The sequence below is a fragment of the Peromyscus eremicus genome, chromosome 6, assembly GCF_949786415.1.
Source record: "Peromyscus eremicus chromosome 6, PerEre_H2_v1, whole genome shotgun sequence".
Lineage (NCBI taxonomy): Eukaryota > Metazoa > Chordata > Mammalia > Rodentia > Cricetidae > Peromyscus > Peromyscus eremicus.
Window position 1 is genome coordinate 22,763,630 of NC_081421.1, and position 24,596 is coordinate 22,788,225.

At 37.1% G+C, this 24,596-nt stretch overlaps 1 protein-coding gene across 1 annotated transcript in view; it reads right to left on the reverse strand.

Annotated features, from left to right (window-relative positions):
• Naaladl2 (N-acetylated alpha-linked acidic dipeptidase like 2) overlaps positions 1-24,596 on the reverse strand; it is an 865,055-nt gene that overhangs the window by 667,448 nt on the left and 173,011 nt on the right. The gene's annotated exons all lie outside the window — the stretch shown is intronic.

Genomic DNA, 24,596 nt, shown 5'->3' on the forward strand with positions numbered 1-24,596 from the left:
CCAAACTCCATCAGACCATGACAGTTGCCCTGGAGCTCCCTGATTTCCCCATGTTAGGATCAAGTTCGAGATCTGCACCCGAGTGGGCCTCTTCCCTGAATTCTCACGCCTGTGTTTCTCAGACTCCATGTTATCTGGGATTGAGGCTGTGTCATTTTGACCTCTTTGATCTTAGGCTTCTGTTTCTTGCAGATTCCACCGTGTTCCACATTAGCCTTCGTCTTGTCATCCTAAGAGTTGTGTCGCTGTGGTTAGGGAAATAAAACATGAGCTTTTCAGCCACCTTCCTGTTTGTCAGCAGCCCCATTCCATTCTTCCTTGTGCTTGAACTCTGGTTCTACAGTTTGCAGTCTCCTCTGTCCTCTTTCTGGAAAGAATAACTCACTGCTCTATCTCCACACTTAGGTTCACTCTTAATAATTTCTCCCTAAGGCTGATACTTACTCAAGTTCCTAAGACTCTTCTCAAAGCAACTGCCAAATTTTCTGGTATTTACTACCTAAATATATACCACTGTTGTTTTAATCATGACACTAACCTTTCTCTGGACAGTGGTTTGTGTGTAGTACGTGTGTGTAAATGTTCGTATGTGCAACACATGTGTACAGATGTAAACTTAGAGGCCAGTACTTCTTTGGTATCTCTTTCATCTTATTTTGCAGACAAGGCCTCTCACTTATTCTGAAGCTCACCAACTTGATAAGCTGGGCAGTGAGCCCAGGCATTTCCTGTCTCTCCCCTGCCACCCTACGCCATGCTGAAAACAGATTATAAATGAGTCACTGTATCCAGCTTTGAACTTGGGTCCTCATAAGAGAGCTATTACCTCAGCACCCAACATCAACTTTCTACATCCCTGTTACTAGTCCCTGCATCTTCCAGGATTATCTGTACTACTAATTAAAAAAAATACAGTTTCTAGGTTCTGTACACGGGCCTCTTGTTAACTAATTTTACATTTTGAGGTCTATACTTTTCTTTTTGACTCATTACTATTCAACTTATTAAGTTCTGTTGTTAACAACAAACCCATGGTAACAAATCCGTACTATCACAAGTACAGTGTTAGTTACCTGCACAACCTTGTTTTGTATTCATGTGTTTGTGAGTTCTACAATTCCTTGAGAAAAGCTTAGAGATATTAGCAAAGGAAATTCAAGGATTTTCCTATTACTGTAAAAGGAAATAAATGCTCACATTCCCTTTCCCAATACAATGATTTATTATTTCCCTGGGAAGTGTATTAAATGATTCTGAACTAAGCCTCTCATAGGAAATGATGCACATAGAATTCTCTCTGTTAACCTAGAATTACCTCATTAGTGTAGAAATATTCTCTTTACCACAGTTGTGTAGCATGTAATCATACAAATTTAAATAGTTGAAGGATTTCTGAGCAAAATTTCTGAACGAAATTCAATATTTATGAAGGATATGATGTTTTTGAAAACATGCAAGCAATATTTTGTCTTATAATTTGAAATAAAATATTCACAAACTTATATAAATATTACTTTGTATAAACTGAAGTGTAATTTCTTTTTCTGAGGAAATTAAAGGCATTTTAAAGTCAGTTATCTGGGAGACAGGATAAAAAGTCTAGGCAGTCATTCTGGTTTCACCTAGGGTGCGTATGGTATGCAAGCATTTAAGAACAGTAAGGAACAATTTGAAATTCCATTTGGTGTCCCTTACCCCAAATCCTCACAAGTTTTATTATTAACTGCTAAAAAGGACAATTGGATTTGTCCTCTACTGCATTTCTTTCCTGAACAGCTTTTTTAACACAGTTTGGGAAGAAATACTACTTAGATGTCAGGGTTGTTTGAGGGATTATAGATAGCAATCACAAAACATATCTGATACATCCAATCACTGCAAGAGCTGTTGTCCATTTCTGAGCTCCAAATCACTCTCGAATGAACTTGAAGGCAGACGGATAGTTGGCAATACAGGTGGTACAGGAAATGCACCGTATGTTTTCATAAGAGCAACTCACACATCGAGTTTTCAGTTTAAGACAAAACAAACAGAACATACTAAAAATAAGGGCCTTAGGAGACTGCTTAACTGGTAAGTGGTTACCTCATAAGCATGGGTTGAGACTCTAGGATTCATGTATAAATCAGGGTGTGATGGTGTGCATACCCCAATGATGTGAGAATGGAGACTGGCACATCCCCAGAAGCCCATTAGCCAACTAACCTAGCCAATTGGTGAGCTCTAGGCTCAGTGAGAGAGTCTGTCTCTAATAAGGGAAAGTGATTGAGAAAAATGCTCTCTATGGATGGGAGAGAGGAAAAAGGAGAAGAGAGAAGAAGAAAAGAAAAATGTTATTTTAAACAGTTCAGTATCACTGAGCTAATCAATCCTTTTGGAAATTAATTAACCTAGGCTATTATGGTGATTTGTGTGTTAAACATTTATGTATTGATTGCTAACACTTGAGAAGCTTCACCAGTTTATGCAAATGCATTTATTCCCATGATAAACCACCGAGGAAAAGAATATTTACTATTTCTCACAATCATCTTCCCGTTATGACACAGAATTCTTACATCATTTTTTTTTCAGAATGTAAACTACAATTCTTCATTCAGCTGAAAATATTTTCAGTTATTGTGCCTTTCAATTAAGATTGGATTTTAAAAACACAATTCTTCAGTTACTCCTTAAATACAGAACTGATAGGCCAAAAGAGTGACGGGCAGCTGTGAGGGACAATTCAGTCACAGTGTCCATTTACACACCATGAGCCAGGCGTCCCAGCCGAGCCAAGCGCCAGGAAGAGGATCATGTCTGCTTTAACATGCATTTCTCTCCTCTCACTCTTACCTAACCCAACTCAATTCAGAATTTATTAGAAATAATTTTCTCTGCAATCATTCACACATTTTATCTATCCTTAGTCTCCGCATTGTTTTCATATAGTCTCATTTGAATCTAATTTAATCAGTTTCTCTCTGCCAGTTCCCTGGAAAGTGTATTGCTGAACATGAGCAACAGTCCATTCTGCATAGCTGCACATACACTCACACTGACAATCACACACACACACACACACACACACACACACACATGCACACACACACACATGAACACAAACATAAAAACATGTACACACACAAGAATGCATACACATATGTACATATACACATGCACACATATATAAACACATGCACATACATACATATGCATATACCATTCAATCCATTATTCAGTTGAATATTTTATGCATATCATGGGTACTTTGATAAAGATAAGTGAGATGTTCTTCTTGACTTCCACCACCCTATTTTTCTCCTACCAGACTAGTTCCTTCCCAGTCTCTTTTGCTGGTTCCACTCCAATGAAAGCTGTGTGGTGCTTAAAACCCTGGTCAGTTCTTACACCAGATCTATTCTATTCATACTGACTTCTTTCCTAATCTCAATAAAACTAATAGCTTTAAACGCCAATTACACATTGGCAATTCTAAACTGCCTATTTTTCTTCTGAGCTATAGACTCAACATATACTCTTGAGTATCAAGTGGGCAGGGTTATCTTATCTCACATTCATCAGGATCCAGACTCTGCATCAATGAATACTGTGCCTTTTGATTTTTCATAAGTGAATAAGACTTTCATTCTTTTAGCCAGTTGGCCTTAAATGTAGCCACATTTTCTTTTATTCCTGTCATCTCACATCAAAAATCTGCCAGATAAAGGTGCTAACATCGAAACTTGTACAGAATCCAAGCTTCTTCTTATTGCCTCCACTTATACCTCCCTAGGCTGAGTCAGTACCATGCACCATCCAGATTAGTTCAATTACTTTCCTGCTGAACTCCACTGCATAGGCTTCTCCAATTGTCTCATATTAAAAGAATAATGAGTCTTAGAGCTTCATTCTCTTATCCAATATAAGAACCAGCAGGCATAGGTTGGTATTAGATTTAAGTAAAAATAATCAAGTCTTTATTTAAAATGCCCACATTTCAATTGCCCAATAGTCATGTGCAGCTCAGTATCTGAGGTGGGATGACAATTCAACACAAGGACAACGAGACAGTGGACGGTAGATGTATCTGGACAGCTATGGGTCATCTCACTGTGAAGCACAGCTGAAAGAGGAAGAAACCAATAGAATTAGGAGCCATGGCATGCATGCCTGGAGCCAAGATCAGGAATTTGGGCATTCCTCAGGAAATTAGTATAAAATATGGAAATTATTAAAACCATTGCCAAGGTTTCACTTACAAATTTTTCTGAAGCACTAACATGGGTAGACATGTTACCAAGCAACAGTAACTTAAGATACTCAATGACAGGTATCCCAGCTTGAGACCACCACCCTGACATCTAACAACAACACCATTTTCTCAAGCTTCAACACGTGTGTTGAGCTGCATTAGGTATCAGCATACTTCAAAAGTCTAAGCAGTTATGATAACAAAAATACGACTCTACTTCAGGTTCCTGTGTTTCTTTTCTTTCCTTTTGGTGGGCTCTTCTGTTCTCTTCTCTTCTCTCTTTTCTTTTCTTTTCCTTTCTTTTCTTTTCTTTTCTTTTCTCTTCTCTCCTCTCCTCTCCTCTCCTCTCCTCTTCTCTCCTCCTCCCCCTCCTCTCCTCTCTTTTCTTTTCTTTTCTTTTCTCCCTTCATGTCTTGGAACTTGCTCTGGAGACAAGGCCTCAAATTCCGGGATCTGCCCATCTCTGCCTCTCATGTGGTGAGACTGAAGGTGTGCACCACCACTGCCCAACAAGTTTCCTTATTTAAGAACTTTTCCAAACCACTTCTATCTTTCAGAAGTTCTTTTTTGAGACAGGGCCTCTCTAACGTAGCCCTTGGCTGAAGCTCACAAGGTAGACTTGGTAGGCATGGCAATCTTCTTGTCTCTGCTGCTTACCAAATGGACATATACATACAAACTGTATATGTTATTGAGATGCCATGCAATGTGTCAATACCTGTGACAATTATATGATATCTATATCAATTTAATCTATCTGTATTTTCTTTTTCTTTCTTTCTTTCTTTTTTTTTTTTTTTTTTGGTTTTTTCAAGATAGGGTTTCTCTGTGTAGTTTTGTGCCTTTCCTGGAACTCACTTTGTAGCCCAGGCTGGCCTCGAACTCACAGAGATCCACCTGCCTCTGCCTCCCAAGTGCTGGGATTAGGGCATGTGCCACCACCACCCAGCCTGTATTTTCTAATATTTTTTTGTTTGTGGTGAAAGCAAATTCAATTCTTTGAGATTTTAAGAAGCATATAATGCATTAATTTCCATAATCACAATGATGGGACACATCATGGTAGAGCTACTTGGATGTCTACTATGGTCTGATTATCTTTCCACAATATCTGGTGAAGTTTATATACCATTGTAACAATATAAAGAGGTGAAACCTCTGAGAGGTAGTTATATGGTTAGAATTCTATCTTCAGGAAGGGATTGATAATGATACTGAGAGTGTGGGTGAGTTATTAGAGGAGTGGTCTGTTATGTTACGAAAAGCTATAGTTTGTGTTCTCTCTCTCTCTCTCTCTCTCTCTCTCTCTCTCTCTCTCTCTCTCTCTCTCTCATTTTTTCTACTGACAACCATGGAATTATGCATTAAGAAACCTTGGTGAGATTCACTCTCTTTGCCCTGGACCTGTTATTCTCCACAACCACCAGAAACATATTTATACCATTTCTAAATTTCCTAGTCTATGATACTTTGAGCAATACACACTTAGATTAAGAAAATGTCCATGCACTTCTCTTTCTGTAACTGGGACTGTAAGAAACGTATGTGGTAGAGCGGAAGCCAGGAGGCTGGGGAACAGAGGAGAAAGTTGTCAGGCTAAATCTAAACAGGTGAGCCCTACCCTTCGCGTGTTACTGCATTCATACTGTAGCAGCACTCAGGTAGTGGCACCCAGAGTTTCCTCCCAGAAGAGCTTTAGCCAAATTTTGCATATATTTGATATTTCATGTCCTACTTCACTTACTCACAAGCGTTTGGAAAGATATGGTTATTGCAGTCTTGTTCTTCCCTTACCTCAAAGAGGTTTAAAATAAACAAGATCTAAGTCAAAATCAACAGTATCTTCATCATCAGGTAGGACCATGGGGCATAATTCAGCTTCATGCAGTCACATTTCCCCACTGCATAAATCAATCCATCATATTTCCTTCTTTTTGTTGATTGCAATCAACAAGTGACAATCAATTTGTGTATAGCATGGGCATCTATCTCACCCCCAAGCAATTGTAAACACAACTTTACATAGTGTTTCAGGGCATAATTACACCAAACAGAAATTCTGTGAATGTAGGGTTCACAAGTGTGTCCCACCGTTTTCTTATCTAAGATCCTCATGTTATAAAGCTGAGTGTCATTAGATTCCACATCAATTCAGGAAAGTGCAGTTACTTTTATTCTTATTATTTCAACTACTGGAATTGTGTTAGCATTGCAGTAGTATAGAAAGAAAGTACAATGCAGAGTTAGCAGTCAAGAAAAACATGAGGACCTTGTCCCCATCTGTCTTTTTTAAAACACCAGAATCCCTTCCAATGCTTAGATAATTTCTGAAGAGGAATGAAATTTAAGCTGTGCAGTCATAGTCACCAGTAACCAATAGAAAGACACAAAAAATGTCAGTTGTTGAAACTGGATGTGTCTTGACCCAATGATGGTCAATGGAAGCAAACCCTGAGCAGGAAGGGTGTACAAGTGACTGATTATATTAAAATGGTAGGAGCCTTTAGCCCCAAATGTAGTTAAAACTGTGATGTAGATTAAACATAGTATTCTGCTATTTATTTTATTTTTATTTATTTATTTATTTATTTATTTTTTTGGTTTTTCGAGACAGGGTTTCTCTGTGTAGCTTTGCGCCTTTTCCTGGAACTCACTTGGTAGTCCAGGCTGGCCTCGAACTCACAGAGATCCGCCTGGCTCTGCCTCCCGAGTGCTGGGATTAAAGGCGTGCACCACCACCACCCGGCATCTGCTATTTATTTTTGAGACAGTCTTGCTCTGTACTCTTGGCAAGACAAGGTTCTCAATTGCTAGAGTAACAGATATGTACCATATACCACATCAAGTTTTAAGATTTTAATTGCAAACTGGAGCACCTTGGCCTCAACCCAAAAGAGTAATAGGTACTTACTTTTAATTTCACAAAAGGGTAGGGCCCCCCAGTTATTCTTCCCTGGCCCCTTAAACTTGGAATGATCTTTGACACATACATACACATGCCCAAGAATGAAAATGTAATGTTTTCAGAAAGCTCAGCCCTACATGAAGCATATTTAATAAAGAACATATAGACCACATACCCCTCCTAAGTTTCAGGGATCAATGTGGGAGAGAAGGACAGAAAGTGTAAGAGCCTGAGGCAGTGAGTAACCAGGGAAGCATCTGGACACAGCAGGGCAGATGCACATCTGAACTCAAGTGATTGTGACAACATGTGCAAAACATGCACAAGCCCAATGCCAGCTTGAAAGTGGGAGTTGGTCATACAATCCCACCCCTACCAGTGCAGCAATTGTTAGCTTTGGAGAGAGGGAGAGGTAGTGGCCTTTTAGAGTAGAGAGCCCTGGTAAGTTAACTATGTTAGGGTAGAATATCTGGACAGCAGAATATCTGGACAGCAGAAATTATCTTGTAGAATTTTGGAAGGGATTCCCACCTCTAACCAGGGAGCTCTCTGTAATTGATACCCACTTGCAAAGCAAAACAAAATCTTCTCCAGTAAAGTCTCACTTGGTATATTAACCACACTTCAGGATAGCCCTCTTACACAAGAGCAAAAGACCAGTACAAGAACTCAATCGTATCTTGGTAGACATTTTGTCTCATAAAACTTTGTTTGGGCATTTTTTTTTGTCCTATTGGTCTTTTGCTTCCATAATTTAATTTCTGTTTTGTTGTTTTAATGGGTTTTTTTTAATGTGTGTCTGTGATTCTTGTCTTTTTGGTATTGTTGCTGTTTTGTTTTTGTTTGTTGATTGTTGGATTTTGAAAGAGAGAAAAGGAGAAAAGGCATGGAGTTGGGTGGGTAGAGGGGTGGGAAGGATCTGGGAGGAGTTGGGAAAGGGAAAAAACATGAACATAGTATGTTATATGAAAAAAACTTTTTTCAATATTTTTTTAAAAGACACAGAATTGTGTGAATAGGGAATAGGGGTGGGTCTTGGAAAAAGGAGATGGTGGGGATGAATATGATCAAAATACATCCCTAGTCAAGAGACATCAGTAAAATCAACTCCTATCTGTCTCTTCAATAGTTTGCTTTCTTATCCTCCACTTTATAAGCCAACAGGTAGCCAAGGCAGTGATATAGTAAGCTCAAAATTTGAAGCAGGAAGTTGGGCACCTGTCTATTCTCTGTTTAAATTTGGGCCTAAAGAGCCTAAGATATCAGGTGCCCCCTATGTAAGTAACTAGCATGATGACCCAACCTTCACTCACTGAGTCACCAGACCTGTGCAGGCATGTGGACAAACCTACATTCGCAGAGGAAAAGTCCCCACTCCTTTTGCTGTGTGAACAGACTCAGTCTTACTACATTTCTTCAGAGAAGATAAGGGAAAGAACTTACTTAAATTGAAGGTTGATTGCTTTAAAAAAATTGAAGAAAATGTAAGATACCATTTGAAATGAGAGTGTGGAAAGTATAGGACTATGAGAGAAAACTGAGATCTGTCTGTGATTTGATTGATGATTATTTTAGTGAATCAGTTTATAGCTTTGTGAAAAGCTGATGAATCAAGACACCATTTGTTCCAGTATTGATCTTTTATTATCCTCAATTAGTCTTGCTCTATTTGAAGACAGACTTTTAAAGGTTATATCTATATAGCAAGAAAGCAAAAGTTCATTTAAACGGTTTCAATAACCAATTAGCCAACTTGGGATTTGTATGAAATGGGCAAAGAAAAAGCAGGCAAGTGAAGTGAATTATAACACAGGTGTTGAAGATAGCTATGCTTTTCCATTGTGTGACAACCATGTGGTCACAGCGTAAGTGAGCAGAATTTAAAATAGCAGCCCTTTTATTGCAAAAACCATTGTAGCACACAATTATTAAAATTGATTAATACTTGGGCCAGTGCAATTTCATTATCTCTGATCGATTCCGAGGGTTGCTCTTTAACGGCTTTCACTCTCGTCCTTTCAGATAGAGCTGCACGGGTGCTGGGTGAGAGCTCAGCACACGCTCCTCTCTAGGAGACCAGGCCCTTGGCCTTCACTCTCATCCATTCAGTTAGAGCTGCACGGGTGCTGGGTGAGCGCTCAGCACATGCTCCTCTCTAGGAGACCAGGCCCTTGGCCTTCACTGCAACTCTCAAATGCATAAACTGCTAAATACACAAGGCCACATGCTTCTTCACACTCTGCTTAGAAATCCATACCTTTAGAAGATTGTTCAATACAATTTTAGTGGTTTAATACCCAAGTAATATATTAAATAGTATTTTAATCACACTACGGGTTATCACAGTAGGCGTTGCTTAAGACGGGTAACAAGAAAATAACTGCTAAGTTATTATAGAAAGGATGAAAAATCATCTGACCGAATGCCATCTTTAGTTTAATTCAGTCAGTCAGGAAGAACCAAGAATCCTCTTGTTCATCTTCTGCAAAGGCAGCAAATGCCACTGGAATTCTCTCTAAAGGACTCCTGAAAGCCACGAGTTTTTCTGTCCTTCCTCTAACAGTGAAAGAAACAACGAAAATCATCCCCAAAGTTCTTCATCTCAGTGTTCTTTCGTAATTTTTCACCTCTCTGATGTTTCCCATTCTTCCAAATGTGTGTTTCATTAAGTGATCCCTCAGGTTACAAATGAACCAAATGCTTTAAGATGGCACAGAAAGGCCCTTATGTTCTGACTTCAGCCTAGATCGCTGTTGTTCCTTCTCCCCCTACACCTCTGCCCCTTCTCTTTTGTCTCTCTCCCTTGCCCTAAAGGCATCTCATATCCTCATATGCTCCAGTCCAGCCTCGCAGAACCAAAGGCCACTTACCATATTCCAAATAAACACATACCTGAATATCTTATACCTGAAACAGTTTTATCTCTTTATATGAGAGAGACATTCAAATCTCATTCAAGTTCTTATCACCTACATGCATGTCTGTGTCTGTTATTTCGAATCTTGCTAATAACTATTACTAAGATAGTTTCCTAATTGTTGACCATATCATACTACATTGATCTTATCATTTAATTAAACACCTCCACTCATTTTTCCTAATATTTTGAGATATTTTTAAAGCAATAATGCCATTCATGTACCTTTAAATTTCCTGTTACCCAATATTATTGCAGAAACAATTTCAATAACTGCCATTAAGTAAATGGGGAATATAATTTAGTGGTTTTTGATTATTTAGTAGTAACTTCTACAGTTTGCAATTTACATTTTTCTGTATTTGTTTTGAGTATGCTGAACATACTGAATAACAGCATACCTCCAGGTAAATCCACCCTCAGGTGATTTTTCTGGTGTGTGAACATGACAGCTTATACTTACATACACTGTCATAGCTTCACTATCAGACTCGGGGGACCACCACGGTATGTGCAGTCTATTGTTAGCAGAAATTTCATTGTGTAGCACATAACTGTATTGTAATTGTGAAAATTCTCAGGTGTTACCTTAGAATGAGTAAAATTTAATTTCTTGCCCGGTATTGACTAGCACATCTTATCTAAAGAGGTGAAAATTGGAGCATATTAAGAGCACACTGTATAAAACTGATGGTATCTCTATCTGCACTACAGCCTTGAGTCTGAGAAGCCACAGAAAGAATCAATATGCTCAAGGCAGTAATCATGAGAGATAAATGGGCGGCAGCGGGTGCCATTCTCCATCCATCACGACATCGTTAGAGCAGAAAATGCACTGGCCTGTAATCCATGCTGACAGTGCCTGCTGATCCAGAACCTGGTTACAGATTTCAATAACTTGCATTTTTAAAATTCATTAAAAACTTTGATTTAGGTGTTATAGAGTATTGAATACAAGAAACACTCAAGTGAGTCATTGCTTTCTCCTTTGTGGCCAGAATATAGCATGTTCTGAGTGGTATATTCACAACTTAATGCTTTTCAAAATGCATTTTAACGTAATTTCCCCCACATACTGTTCTCATTAAACCACATCATTTGGTGATACAAACTAGTGATGCATTATTTTCCTGGGATCATTTATTTTATTTGTCTTTATGCTTTATTTATTTATCTCTTTGAATCGATCCAAGTACTAGTACCATATTCATTAATGACACACAAAAGCCAGGTGTTTTGTTTTAGCTCTGTTACCACTGTGGAGGCCTAGGAGGAAACCAAAGTTTCAGAATGCTGATAGTCTTAAATATGACTTGACAGGAGGAAAATAAGCCAGTAGCTTGTGCAAGAAGTAAATACATTTACTCACCTCTCCCTGCTGTAAAGATCTTGAGTCTTCCAATCCATACACCCAGAAAATGCCTTCAAAATGGGTCATTTTTAGTCCAAAAACTATAGGAATTTAAACTTGCTGCCTAAAAGGATCCACTTTTAGGACAACACTATACTTATAGATTTGGCCTCAAAATATTGTCAAAATAAGCAAACTGTCTGTCACTGACAAATATTTAGAGTTTTATGTATGATTTACAAAATGTTTTTTTCTCATTTGAACAACTACAAATAAACTTACATTTATATTACTATGTGCTCTGCAGAAATCATGGCACTAATATGTTAAAGAACTACAGTTAACCTCTTGATATCTAAGATATAAAGCAAGTGAAAACTTCACAGGATGGATATTAAATAATAAAAACAAAACCCAAGAATCATGTGCTTTTTGTGTAAGACCAGGCACATACAGCCCTGTAGCTAGAGTATTTTAGTCCTACCTGGCCCAGACAGGAAGACAGGGAGAGGAGACACCAGCTGCCATCCAGGGAGCATCATGTAGAGGCAGCAGGTAAAGCCATGGAACACGTGGCGACATACAGATTAACAAAAATGGGCTTAGTATGAGAGTAAGAGCTAGACAATGGTAGGCCTGAGCTAATGGCCAAGAAGTTTAAATAATATAAGAGTCGGTGTGTTTATTTTATAAGTGGGCTCTGGGACTGGCGGGTCTTGGTGGGAGCTGGAGAGAAATTCTCCAGCTACTCAGCCCTCAAATGCCTCAACTCCTCTTCTTATAATAACTACCCAAAACAAGGGAGTTGTTTCTGAAACATGATTCAAGTAGTAATGGGTTATTGTGATAATTCAAATGGATTCAGAGCACTGGAAACTTGTTACTGTTTTGTCAAAAACAGCAACAAAAGTTAGTGTCTTGATTTCACTTAAAGTCATGGTTATGAATGTGTTTAAAGGCATTTAGTAAGAGGCTGTGGCTCCTTGGTAGCAATCCTGCTAACATACATGAGTCCTATATCCTCCTCGTTCCTATATTCAACAATTTAAAAATCCACTTTAGTTTATCATAAGAGACTGGATCCAGATTACCTCATCAATGGAACTGTTTGAATCAAACAAACAAAACTGAAAAGTACTGCTCTTCAGTATTGAATTGGCCAAGTTGAATGGCTATCACCAATGTGTAAGCTTAGTAACTCTTTCATTGCTCTTTTATTTTCTTTATATTGAAAATAGATTCTTTTCTCATACAATGTATCCTGATTAGTTTCCCCTTCTTCCACTCCTCTCCATCTCCCCTACTTTCCAGATCTACTACTGTGGTCTAAATCTTCCATTCCATGAGTATATATACACTTTTTAAAGCTCGCACCTTTTATAATTTAGGCATTAGGTTTTGATTTGAGCATTTTGGAATATCAGTGTATTGATAGAACACCATGACTGTGCCAAAATGGTTTAGAATTTAGAACATTTCCTAGAACTTCTATCTGTTCTAACCCTTTGCATCCTCATCAGAGTATCATATGCCATAACTAGCTATTTGTTTTTTAGGGTAAAAATAACTCAACAAAAGTAAGAATATAACACACAGAGAGAAACACACAATATATTTAAAGAGTAATGCATACTTAATATAACAAATTAGTTTGATTCCTATAAGCCTAAAAATATCATGTTGGAATAAATCAGTGCCTAGTGTAAAAACCACACATTCATGTATTATTATTCCAGACCCTGACCATGAAACATCCTTGAATTCTTTTTTCCCTCCGCATATTACCTTTGATTTATCAGTTATGTTTGCTGTGATGCTTAACCCAAGTAGTAAAAATGACACTGTCACAGCCATATGGTTTAGAAGACCTCTTTTGAGAATTCTGACCATCCCCATGGCAAATCTTTGTGTATTTCTAAAGTTTTAACATTCAGCTTCCACCCCTTGCTGTGGTTTTCTCTGTCTGTCACTAGACTTCTTGAAACCAGAGTTCAGACTATGGTCTTACGAAAACTCCGTTCTTATAACTCAACAAGGACTATGTGCACAAAGCCTTGCTTAGTATATTCAGATGGCAAATGGCTCTACTGAGACTCTGTCACTCTTTTCGGAAAATCACAAAGACACAGATTGCCGTTGATCAGGCCTCTCAGAAATGTGTAAGTAGAAAATAGTCTCGGAAGATAACAAGAGCATTTCCTGCAGGGAAAGTAGTCAGGTTTGTTTACACCCTTGAACAGATGAATACTTCAGTTTCCTTGAGAGGAACAGGAAACCATACTTTCAATCAAGAAGAAAAAAAAAAGATGTGTGGAAGTGAGTGGGAGGGGCATCTCTGGTCTCAAAGCCCCATTCCTAATGCAAAAACTGCCTTTGGATGTTACAGAGTCCTCTTTAATAGCATTGCATAAAATGGGGCTCAAATTACTCATGCAGAAATACTGCAAAGTTTGTAAGCAGTAATCCACTGTTTGTCTTTCACACAGAGTTTCAGGTGCTCTGTTGATATTCACGAAACCAAAGCAGGCTAACTTATCTTAAAGGTATTATAAAATTTCAGGCCTTTCATGGATCTTGACAAATTATTCTAATGAAAGTCTAGTAAGGACACTCAAATCACAAAGCAAGAAAACTTGAGTTATTTGAGATTGGGGAGAAGATTTTGATGAAATTTGAATGCCATTTATATACATCTTGCCTCTTAGATTAATAGCTAGGTGTCCGCTTATCCACGACACTCCATTCCTTTCTAGGCCAACCACATGCTGGACCAATGGTTACTATCTGGCTAATGTATAAAGGACAGCTGGCCCTTTCTCCAGACTGTCTTTTTTTCCTGATTTGGAGTTATCTTCCAAAGCATGTGTCTAGTCTAGGGATTCCTTCGTGCATCACTTTGTGATCTTTTACTGTAGTCAGTACCTACTTCTCACAACCTCATGCCGAAATCATCCATGAAATCATTTACTTCCCAAGACTTAATCATTTTACAAATGTACTGTTTCTGAAGAATGCATCCTTACCAGCCATATTGATTTATTTCTCTTTGTTATTTCTCTCCTCCACACTTTTGTGTATCCTTTCTGAAAGTCAAACTATATAGCCATGTCTTCCTTTATCTATCACTTTCTGCCATGCAGGGCACACTTCTGAAAAACCCCACCTCTCCTCCACCTCTCTACACACCTTTCTCTACAGTGTTTCCCACTTGGTGCTTCATTTTACAATTATTTGTAAGTAAAAATGATTCTCATACGACTGTAAGTTGTTATGGGATGTATACCTTTTGCTTTCTGTATTTTGTATTTAACAGAATACTGTTTCAGAAAAGAGAATAACAGAAAAAGAAAGAAATTGCAAAAAAAAAAACCCATGGACTGGGAGATAGATAGGTCAAGAAATGGATTAGAAAGGATGGTGGCCAATGAGAATCCATCATTGGCTGAAGACTTTTTACAAAGAAACTAAGCAATGATAACAACAACTAATAACCCTCCTCATACTCATCACTTAGTCTCTGAAACTCAAGTCTAGGTAAAGAAATGAACCAGTGCTAAGAGGAACCTGAATAAGACTTGTGATGGTAGCCTATCAGGTGTTATTTTTTAATAGGAATATTTATTTAAAAATAATTGAGGCTGAAGAAATGGCTTAGTGGGTATGAGGCTTAGAGAGTTAGAGGTAAAATGGTTAGAGGTTTGTTGCTTTTGCAGAGAACCCAGGTTGGGTCCCTAGCACTGTAGCTACAGCCATCTGGAACTTCAGTTCCAGGAAATCTGGTGCTGTCCTCTGGCCTCTGTGGGTACACAGTGGTACACAGACATACCTGCAGGGGAACGCCCATACACATGAAATAAAAGCAAAGCATTTTTAGGAACAACAATGAATACCCTTAAATTAGGAAAAGATATTCTTCACAGAAGGGTGTAGTTTTGAACTGTTTTTCAAAACCCTGGTTCAAAACCCTCATTTGCTATGTTGAGAAACATACTGGAATTTCTTAACTCATGATATTTTATATTCATACAATTTGGAAATTGAACATTATATAGGAATTTAGGTGCTGTGTTAAAAATCAGAGAGGGGAGGCTTAGATCAATACAACATATTATACCAAATAACAAAGATGACATTGAGCAAGAGAGAGCACAGAGGAATCTGGAAAGGGCTTCTCTCAATGAGCATGGAACAAAGATCTCAATAAGCCAGAATTAATAGGCTATGACAGAGAACTCAATAGAATGTATATGGCTTGTCCTAGTGAAATACAGTAAATGTTTGTCCACCTTTACTATGTGCCCACATGCAGTGGCAAGATACATTTGAAATATCAAGTTAAATTAAAATATGCCATCTAGATATGCCTTAGGTAGTTACAAGGGAATAACTGGTGTTTTATTGAATTAGCAAATTTATCAAGTTAATAAATTAGAGCTTTTAAATTTATGTAGCAGCTTGAACTACAATATTGGTACAAGCTGATCTTACAAGTTGTTCCCCACAGACTAGAGTTAATATGATGAAACCAGAGAAGAAAAAGAGAGAAAACGCCCACACTTATTTTATTTTTATTGAGAGTAAAAACCACCTGCACACATTTCTGTTCAAAGAAAATGGTTCAGTTTCATTTTTCTTCAATCACAGACAGAAATATATTCCAAAGAATGAAACAGCTTCTTTTATTTCTTATTCTGCCAAAATTTGACTTGCATATTGGGGACATGTTAAAGTGCTCTAGGTGATTTTGAGAGTTTATAAAAAGGCAATTTGATCCCAAATCATAGTTTTCTTTATTTCTTGTACTGAGCTGCATACCCTTCTGAGAAGTGAGCCATGAGGGGAAGACATTAGCTTCCCTTGTATTAGATAATAAAAAAGTTCCGCAAGGGATGAGTTCCACATAATGACACTGTGAATATGAGGCTCATTTGGATTTAATTCATTACTACATCATGTTGCACAAGAAAGCAATTTTTAAGCAATAGAATTGCACTTCATTTGTAAAGGACCCAGACACAGCACACAATCAGCTATTGAAGACAGAAACTGATTTCCCAAATCAGACATAGAAAATTTAACATATTTGTCCAGTTATAATGAAAAGGAAGAGAACTTCAATTTTTTTTTTTTTAGATAAGAATATCACTTTGTATATTTTGAAAGTATAATTTTCTTGGGCAATTGACTACATGTTGATGCCATGAACTGAATATACTGGAGAAAATGATTGCCTTTCATAAAACATTTGAAAACATTGGTAGATACAATGTAATGTAATTTAAAACTGTATCTTTGTACAAGTTGAGTATTTCTACATTAAAACAAGATCCAAAAACACATTAATTAATGAAATAAAGGTAACTATCAGCATGTTTTTAGTACTAAGAATTCAAGCCAGGGTTTTATGCATGCTAGCCAAGAGCTTTGCTATTAAGCTACCATGCCAGCCTCTTAAAAAATTCAGTTTTGATAGGAACTTCCAGTGCTGGTAGGCAGGCTTTGTATCCACCATTTTTCTGCACCAGTTTCTCCCGAGTTAGAGTAGTAGAACAACTACACTTAATTGAGCATAACAAATTCCATATCAATATTCAGTTTACTTCTAAGGGCTCATAGTTTAAATTATTCTGAAATGATACATGATTTTTTTTTAATCCAGTTAAATTATACTACTTTAGTTAAGTTCCTTAAATCAGTATGAATTTACCCTGTCTTCTACAGAGGAAAAAAATCAACAAGAGTTGTAAGTGGTGTGTGTGTGTGTGTGTGTGTGTGTGTGTGTGTGTGTGTGTGTGATGTTCCCTTCATCTCTTTTGAAGATTTGAACTACTTACCAAATTTACTTTCTGTCCCATCTAGAAAAATCTGTTGGGAATTTTCAGTGAATAAGATAAAATATTTAGTTTGCTTTGATAAACTTTGCATAATCTATTTTAAACACATACTACTCTTTACCTGTAAAGCATCTTTATGAGATTATAGCATTAATATCTTTGGTAGACAATTTCAAGTATCTTGCTTGATTTCTACAGCTTTAAATTTTCAGATTTTAACTTTCAAATGATGGAGACTGACATTTGAATCTTGATTTCCTTAACTGTTAAAGAGAAAAGAATATTCATCATTATCAACCTCCACTTACTGAACCTCCACTTTACTCTAGTTAGTATTATCATTATCAACCCCTTTTTTGTTTATTTGTTTGTTTGTTTGTTTTTCAAGACAGGGTTTCTCTGTGTAGCCCAGGCTGGCCTCAAACTCACAGAGATTCGCCTGTTTTTGCCTGTTCAATGAAGAAATGATTTTTTAAAACATCCTTTTATTAAATCTGACTGATCTTGCTTCTGTTTTGCAATGAATATGATAAAAAGATGAATGGAAATAAAAACATATTATAATCAGTTCATAAGAAAAAGTACAAAAAAAAGTGTGACTACCTTGAAGTTAACCAAATCCCAGGACAAACAGCTGAGTCAGTCTAGAGATCTTGATGAATGGAATAAAACTATCTCACTGACAGTATGGCACCAATACAGTGTACATGTAGAGTCCCAGCACTGGGTTGCAGGGAAAGGAAAATCATGAGTTTGAGACCAGCCTGGGAGGCATAGCAAGTTCTAGGCTCTTCTGTGTTGCACAGTAATACTTGAGGGAGTGAGAAGAGTGAGAAAAAGAGACACAGGATGAAGAACAGGAGGGAGAAGAAGAAGGAGAAGAAAAAGAAGAAGAAGAAGAAGAAGAAGAAGAAGAAGAAGAAGAAGAAGAAGAAGAAGAAGAAGACGAAGAAGAAGAGAGGGAGAGAGAAAGTGACCTTTCAGGATAAAACAGAAAGTCAATAAAAACTGATGTCTTCCCTGAAGCTCAGCTGGACCATAGTAGAACTTCATATCCATATTTATGAAATAAAAACAATGTCCTCCAACTAAAAAATCAATTTTGGGTACAGGCTGTAAAAATGTGCATAAAATGTATGAAAAATAAAAAGAATATCTCTTCATATACAGATAGTCTTCATTTAAAATTTCACTAAGAAACTTGAGTAATCAGAATGTTATTTTAATTTTTCAACAATTGAAATGATAATGAGCAGGAAAGGAAGGTTTATCAAGGGCATCCATGTGCTGAATCTGTGACCTTTAATGAAAGATTATTGAACTCATGTCTAGTATGACGCAATGTGTTGAATTCACTTTTCTTCCTCCACTATAGAAAGTAGTACAGTCCTAAGCCATTGAAGCACGTGGAGTTGAGGGAATAGAGAAGGGATTGGGGCCAGAAACAAACACAACTGATGTGACATCAACAAAGGAGCTATGATAGAGCAGGCACTGGACCATACCTTCTAGGCAGCCAGTATTTGAGCAAGTGAAGGGGAGGGCATTACGGACAAAATCACTGCTTTCAACAACCCTCATTCACCTGAGGACTAGGTGGGACTTTAACTCCCATAGGCTCTGTGAGTTGTATCCAATCAGTGAAAAGTAGTAATATCATTCTGCATGACTTAAACAATTCTAAGTTAAGCAATGCTTTATATAAAGTTCAGAGTAATGAGATTCTCTGCATAATTAAATTATAACTTTCTCTGCACATTCGTTTTGTGATTAAATTTAAGACAATGTATGATTGTAATGTGGAGAGCTCAATGGTGGAATATATAATTATTTCCTTAAGAAACCATCATTTCTTTTTCTGGTGAATTCAGTTGTCGTTTGAATAGATTGACTTGCGACACTGGCCGTACATTTATGCATTTTTCTTTAATTAAAACAGCATTGCCTTTGTGCTTTCTCCATTTATCCTGACACTCCTGCTGTCACCTTCTCTAATGCAGGATGCTAAAAGAAAAAACCACAGAATGAGAAGGGTGAAGAAAAATCAGTCAACATGTTAACGAATGGCTAAGAACAGGAAGTGGAAAGAAAGACTGAGGAGAGCAGCGGCAAACAAGGGCAAGAATGGGCCTTTGTCCAAAACCAGGGAAAAAGAGACCTAGCTTCCTGTTGGTCAGAGGAGAAATGTGCCACTAACACCCAACTCTTTTCAGCTCTTGGTAACCCAGAAATTAACCCACGGGTGGTCATGGAGGATTTTGCTGCTCTCATTTATAAATGATCATGTGTGAGTAAATTCTCATCATGGGATCTAGCACAGAGCTCCCATTAGAATAAGACTGCAAATCTTCCCTTCTGTACTCTGACTATGAAGTAAGATTTGCTAGTGTGTGTACCTGAAAGAGCTCTGAGGAGGTCTGAAACAGTGGTGAGGAGTGTGTGATTCTTGGGTACAGGAGAGAGGAAAGCACAGGAATTTAAGTGTGCTGCACATTTGTCATGGCTTCGGGTGGTGTCCTGAAATCACAGACACCTAACTGAAATGGTCCTGGTAAGGTTTACCTGGTACAAAAAGTATTATCTCACACACACAATAATAACAGGGTAGCGAGACGGCTCAGTAGTTAAAAAAAACCAATGTTCTATCCCAGTTCCTGACAGGCGGCTCATTGCCTCCTGAACTCTTGTTCTGGGAGATCCAAAGCCATCTTCCAGCCTCCGTGACCATGGAACGCACAGGCACAAACCCAAGTTCAGACACACATGCATATACACAGTTAAAATATTTATTTTAAGAAAGAAAGAAGAGTAAGTGTGAGAGGGAAGATGATCTTCAAAATACATTTTAAAAAACTGAAAATAAATAGGATTTGAAACCAGCTTCCAATTTTCATATTAAATAAAATAATTACTAGACTACTATTGTCTGAAACATCACAGTTGATTAAGTTTCTGAGAAAGCTCTCAATCGTCACCATAATGTTGAAGAAACTTTTAGTATTTTCAAGTTTCTGAATAGTTAATCCCCATCTAAGGATAAAAATGTTTTATATACATTAATAAAGATTACTTCACAGCGTAACCTCACATATGTCTAACTTACTGTACCAAGGCAGATAATAAATTAAAACATTGCTTATATTAAAAAATGTAAACATTTAAGTAAGACAATTTCTTTAGAATGCTTTATCTTATTGTTCAGTGTATTTGATAACAAAATGGGTCTACAGGAGGGACAGTATGATATAGGTTCTGTGGAGAGGAAAATGGGTAGAAGTTGGGTAGACTGAGGAAGCCGGAGGGAGGCAATACTGAGGCAAAGGGTGGGAGGAAAGAAAATAACATTAAGAATGTTTGAAAAAGTCATAAGAAAACATAGTTACATAAAAATGCATACATATGTAAGTATATGTGTATACACACTTATATATTTGTATACACACACACACACATACACACACACACACACACACACACATATATATATATATATATATATATATATATATATATATATATTTAAAGGGAGTTACGGTACTTGAGATGATAATATTTCCTTCAAGACACATAGGCTATCTAAAACCAAATAAAACAAAACAGACAAACAATAACAGAACAGTACTATGAATGGAAATCCTCTTTTCACGTTATTGATCAGAGAAGCACAAAATTCTTTCAAAACAATGTAGGCTATTTCCTGCCCACTGTCACTGCTGATAACTAGAAGGGAAGACCCTGTTTTGAAGACACCACACACTTGAGAAATAAGACATGGAGGAATTGAGCTGGACCTCGCCTGGAAGCCTCCTCCCTGCGGACTAGCTCCCATAATAAGTATCAGGAGTTGCTATTTAAGCTGCCAGGGGAGAAAAATTAATCAATAACCCTCCCATCTCCAAAACCAACAAACTACAACAATGACCAGCATGGCAAGATACCCCAAGTGCACTATAGTGGCTCTTGTATTCAGGAGAAACCAACAGATTCTAATAGTACATAGGGCCACTCAATAGGAAATAATTAATGTCTAATATTATAAACCTAACTATCTACCTATGGCTGATAAGATCACCAGCTGTTGAGAACTTACTATTGCCCTCTTCCCAAATTGATATAGTCATTTCTAACTGCATTCTATCTGTCTTCTAGATGCTTCTCCTACATCTACAGGGAAGTGTACCTTTCAACATTCATGAAAGTATTTTCTTTTTAAAGCAGAGAGATACTTACAAAAATCCACAATTGGACAAAATGTAGAGAACAATTTACTATGGGGTATCCAATCCAAATTGCTACATCTACAGCACAACCCCTACTACACCCAAGATTCAGGAAACATTGGAGGAGAAGAGGCAGAAAGATTGCAGGAGCCAGAGGACCAGGACCTCTTCTGTGAGACAGTGCTTTCTACATGTGACAGGGAAACTGCACCCACAAAGACGCAAGGTCATGGTTGCCTAACAAGGAAAGTACAATGACATTACCAGCTGACATGTTAATGAGGATGGGGAAACTTCACGAGATCCTGCCACTAGATGAAAAATCTATAGACAATTAATAGTTGCTAAGTGAGGGAGAATTAGTCGTCCCCAGATGAACATCCTAATAAGTTATCCAATCTCAAGTTGTAAACTCAAAATATATGTACATATGAGCTACACATAATGGAATTATTAAGTGGTATGTGTGTGTGTGTGTGTGTGTGTGTGAAACAATAATAATCAAAGTGTTCATGATTTTGATAGGGGGGTATGGGAGAATTTGGAAGGGCTAGAAAGGGGTAGAAATGATGTAAATACAATATCCATGTTTGAAATTATAAACAAAGCCAAAATTTAAAAATGTACCTACCAAATAAACTCAGAAAAGTGCTATACATTTTGCATTCTATTTTTCTATTATAATATTTTGTTTCTGAACCTGTAAAATCCAGGGGGGATGGATTCTTTAGAAAGTTGTTCATATAAACAAAAAGAAATACAAATGAAGTCAATTAACATATGAAAACAACAACTTTATTGCTGGTCTATCAAAACTACCAGTAATGAGGACCTAGAAGGCTGGTGGTTCTGCAAGGCACTTTCATAACACAAAGTAAACAACTAAATTAAACTCTCTGAAGTAGTTATTTGCTTCTAGGCCTTTATGGAGAAAAGAATAATTAAATAAGAACACAAACATTTATCTCTAAGAATGTTTGGAAGAACTTAAATGTTCCTTTATAAGTAATCCCTAAGAAAATTCCTTACACCTACAGCACTTCACACCAAGCAGTATGTTAGTGTGATTATTTATACTTACATTCATTTACCTGACACATTGTTCTAAGTATATTTAGTTGAAGATACATCTAAAGTAGTTACCAATTAAGTATATGTGGCACAATGCAATTTTGTTGATTGATAGTTAAAGGTAAAAGGAGTTACTTCTTTTTTGGTTTTTCGAGACAGGGTTTCTCTGTAGCTTTGGAACCTGTCCTGGACTAGCTCTGTAGAACAGTCTGGGATTACAGGCGTGCGCCACCACCATCTAGCAAGGAGTTCTTAAAGATACTAGAATGGGTTATTTTGGGGTGATACTTTATAACATTATAACATTTGTATATGTTGTCCTTATATTTATGCAAAATAAAAACAGTATGAGACATAATTAGAGTACAACATGCTTCTCTTCCATCTTATATTTTATGGTATCTAGATTGTCAAAAGGCAAGGAAATTCTTGAATTAAAATATACACTTAGGATTAAGATAGTGAAACGGCCACTCTACCAAGCACAATCTACAGGTTCAATGCAATCTTCATCAATAGTCCAAGACAATTGTTCACAGAGCTTAAAAGGATAATTTTCACCTTCACATGGGAACACAAACCACAGAGTAGTAAAAACAATCCTGAATAATAAAAGCACTATTGTATCAACACCCCTGATCTCAAATTGTACTACAGAGCTATATAATAATAAAAACAGTATACTCTTGGCACCAGACCAGATATGTTGATCAATGGAATTGAATTGAAGACCCAGATGTAAGTACATATGTTAGGAACATCTGACTTCTTCTTTTTTTTTTTTTTTTACAAAGACGCTAGACACATTAGAAAAGTGATAGCATCTTCTACACAAATGGTGTGACCCAAACTAAGTGGCTGCATGAAGAAGAATACAAATATATCACCCTATAACATAAGGCAAGGTACAATGAACCTGATGGAAGAGAAAGTAGGGTGTAGTCTTGAACTCTTTGGTACAGGAAAAGACTTTTCTGAACAGGATACCAATAGCATAGGCACTAAAACCAATAATAGTAAGTAGGAGCTCCTGAAACTAAAACACTTCTATATGGCAAAGGACACCATCATTCAGGCAAAGTCACAGGCTACAGACTGGAAAAATATCTTTACCAACTACACATCTAATAGAGGCTGGGTATCTAAAATATATAAATAAGAAAAAAACAAAAACAAAAAAACTGGACATCAAGAAATAACTCAGTTATAAAATAGGGTATAGAACTAAGCAGAGAATTTTCAAAAGATGAACACAAATGAGAAGCATTTAAAGAAATCAATATCCTTAGTTATCAGGGAAATATAAATCAAATCTACTTTGAGATTTTTATCTTATACCAGTCAGAATGACCAAAATCAACAGAATAATGAGAACTCACACTAGCAAAGATGTGGAGTATGGGTAACACTCACCCATTGCTAATGGGAGTACAGACTTGAATAGCCACTGTAGAAATCAGTGTGGTGATTCCCTAAGAAGCTGGTAACATCAAACATAAGATCTAAGATCTAGCGATATCATTTGGGGGACTATACCCAAAGAACATTATATCCTCTTGTTGTTTATTGCTGTCCTATTCATAATATCCGTAAGTTGGAAACCGCCGATATGCATATCAACAAATGAGTGGATAAAGAAAATGTGGTACATTTACACAATGCAATGTTAGAACTGTTAAAACAACAAAATGAGTTCAACAGTAGTTTTGTAGACTTTTGTCTCATATTGCTTATTTAGGCTTTTTTTTTTTAATCTTACAGGTCTTTTGCTTGTACATTATGGGTTCTAATTTTGTGGAGTGTGTGTGTGTGTGTGTGTGTGTGTGTGTGTGTGTGTGTGTGTGTGTGAATGTGTTGAGTTTTTCTTTGTTTTTATTCTGATTTATTTGCTTTCTTAAGAGAGGAAAAGAAAGGACACCGAGTTGTGTAGTTGAGGAGGTGAAAAGTATCAAGGAGGAGTTGGGGGAAGGGAAACCATGATCAGAATTGCTGCAAGTCACAGGAAAACATAATGGAATTCAGCTACTATCACAAAAGCTACTACTTGTAAAAGTCAAGGACTTC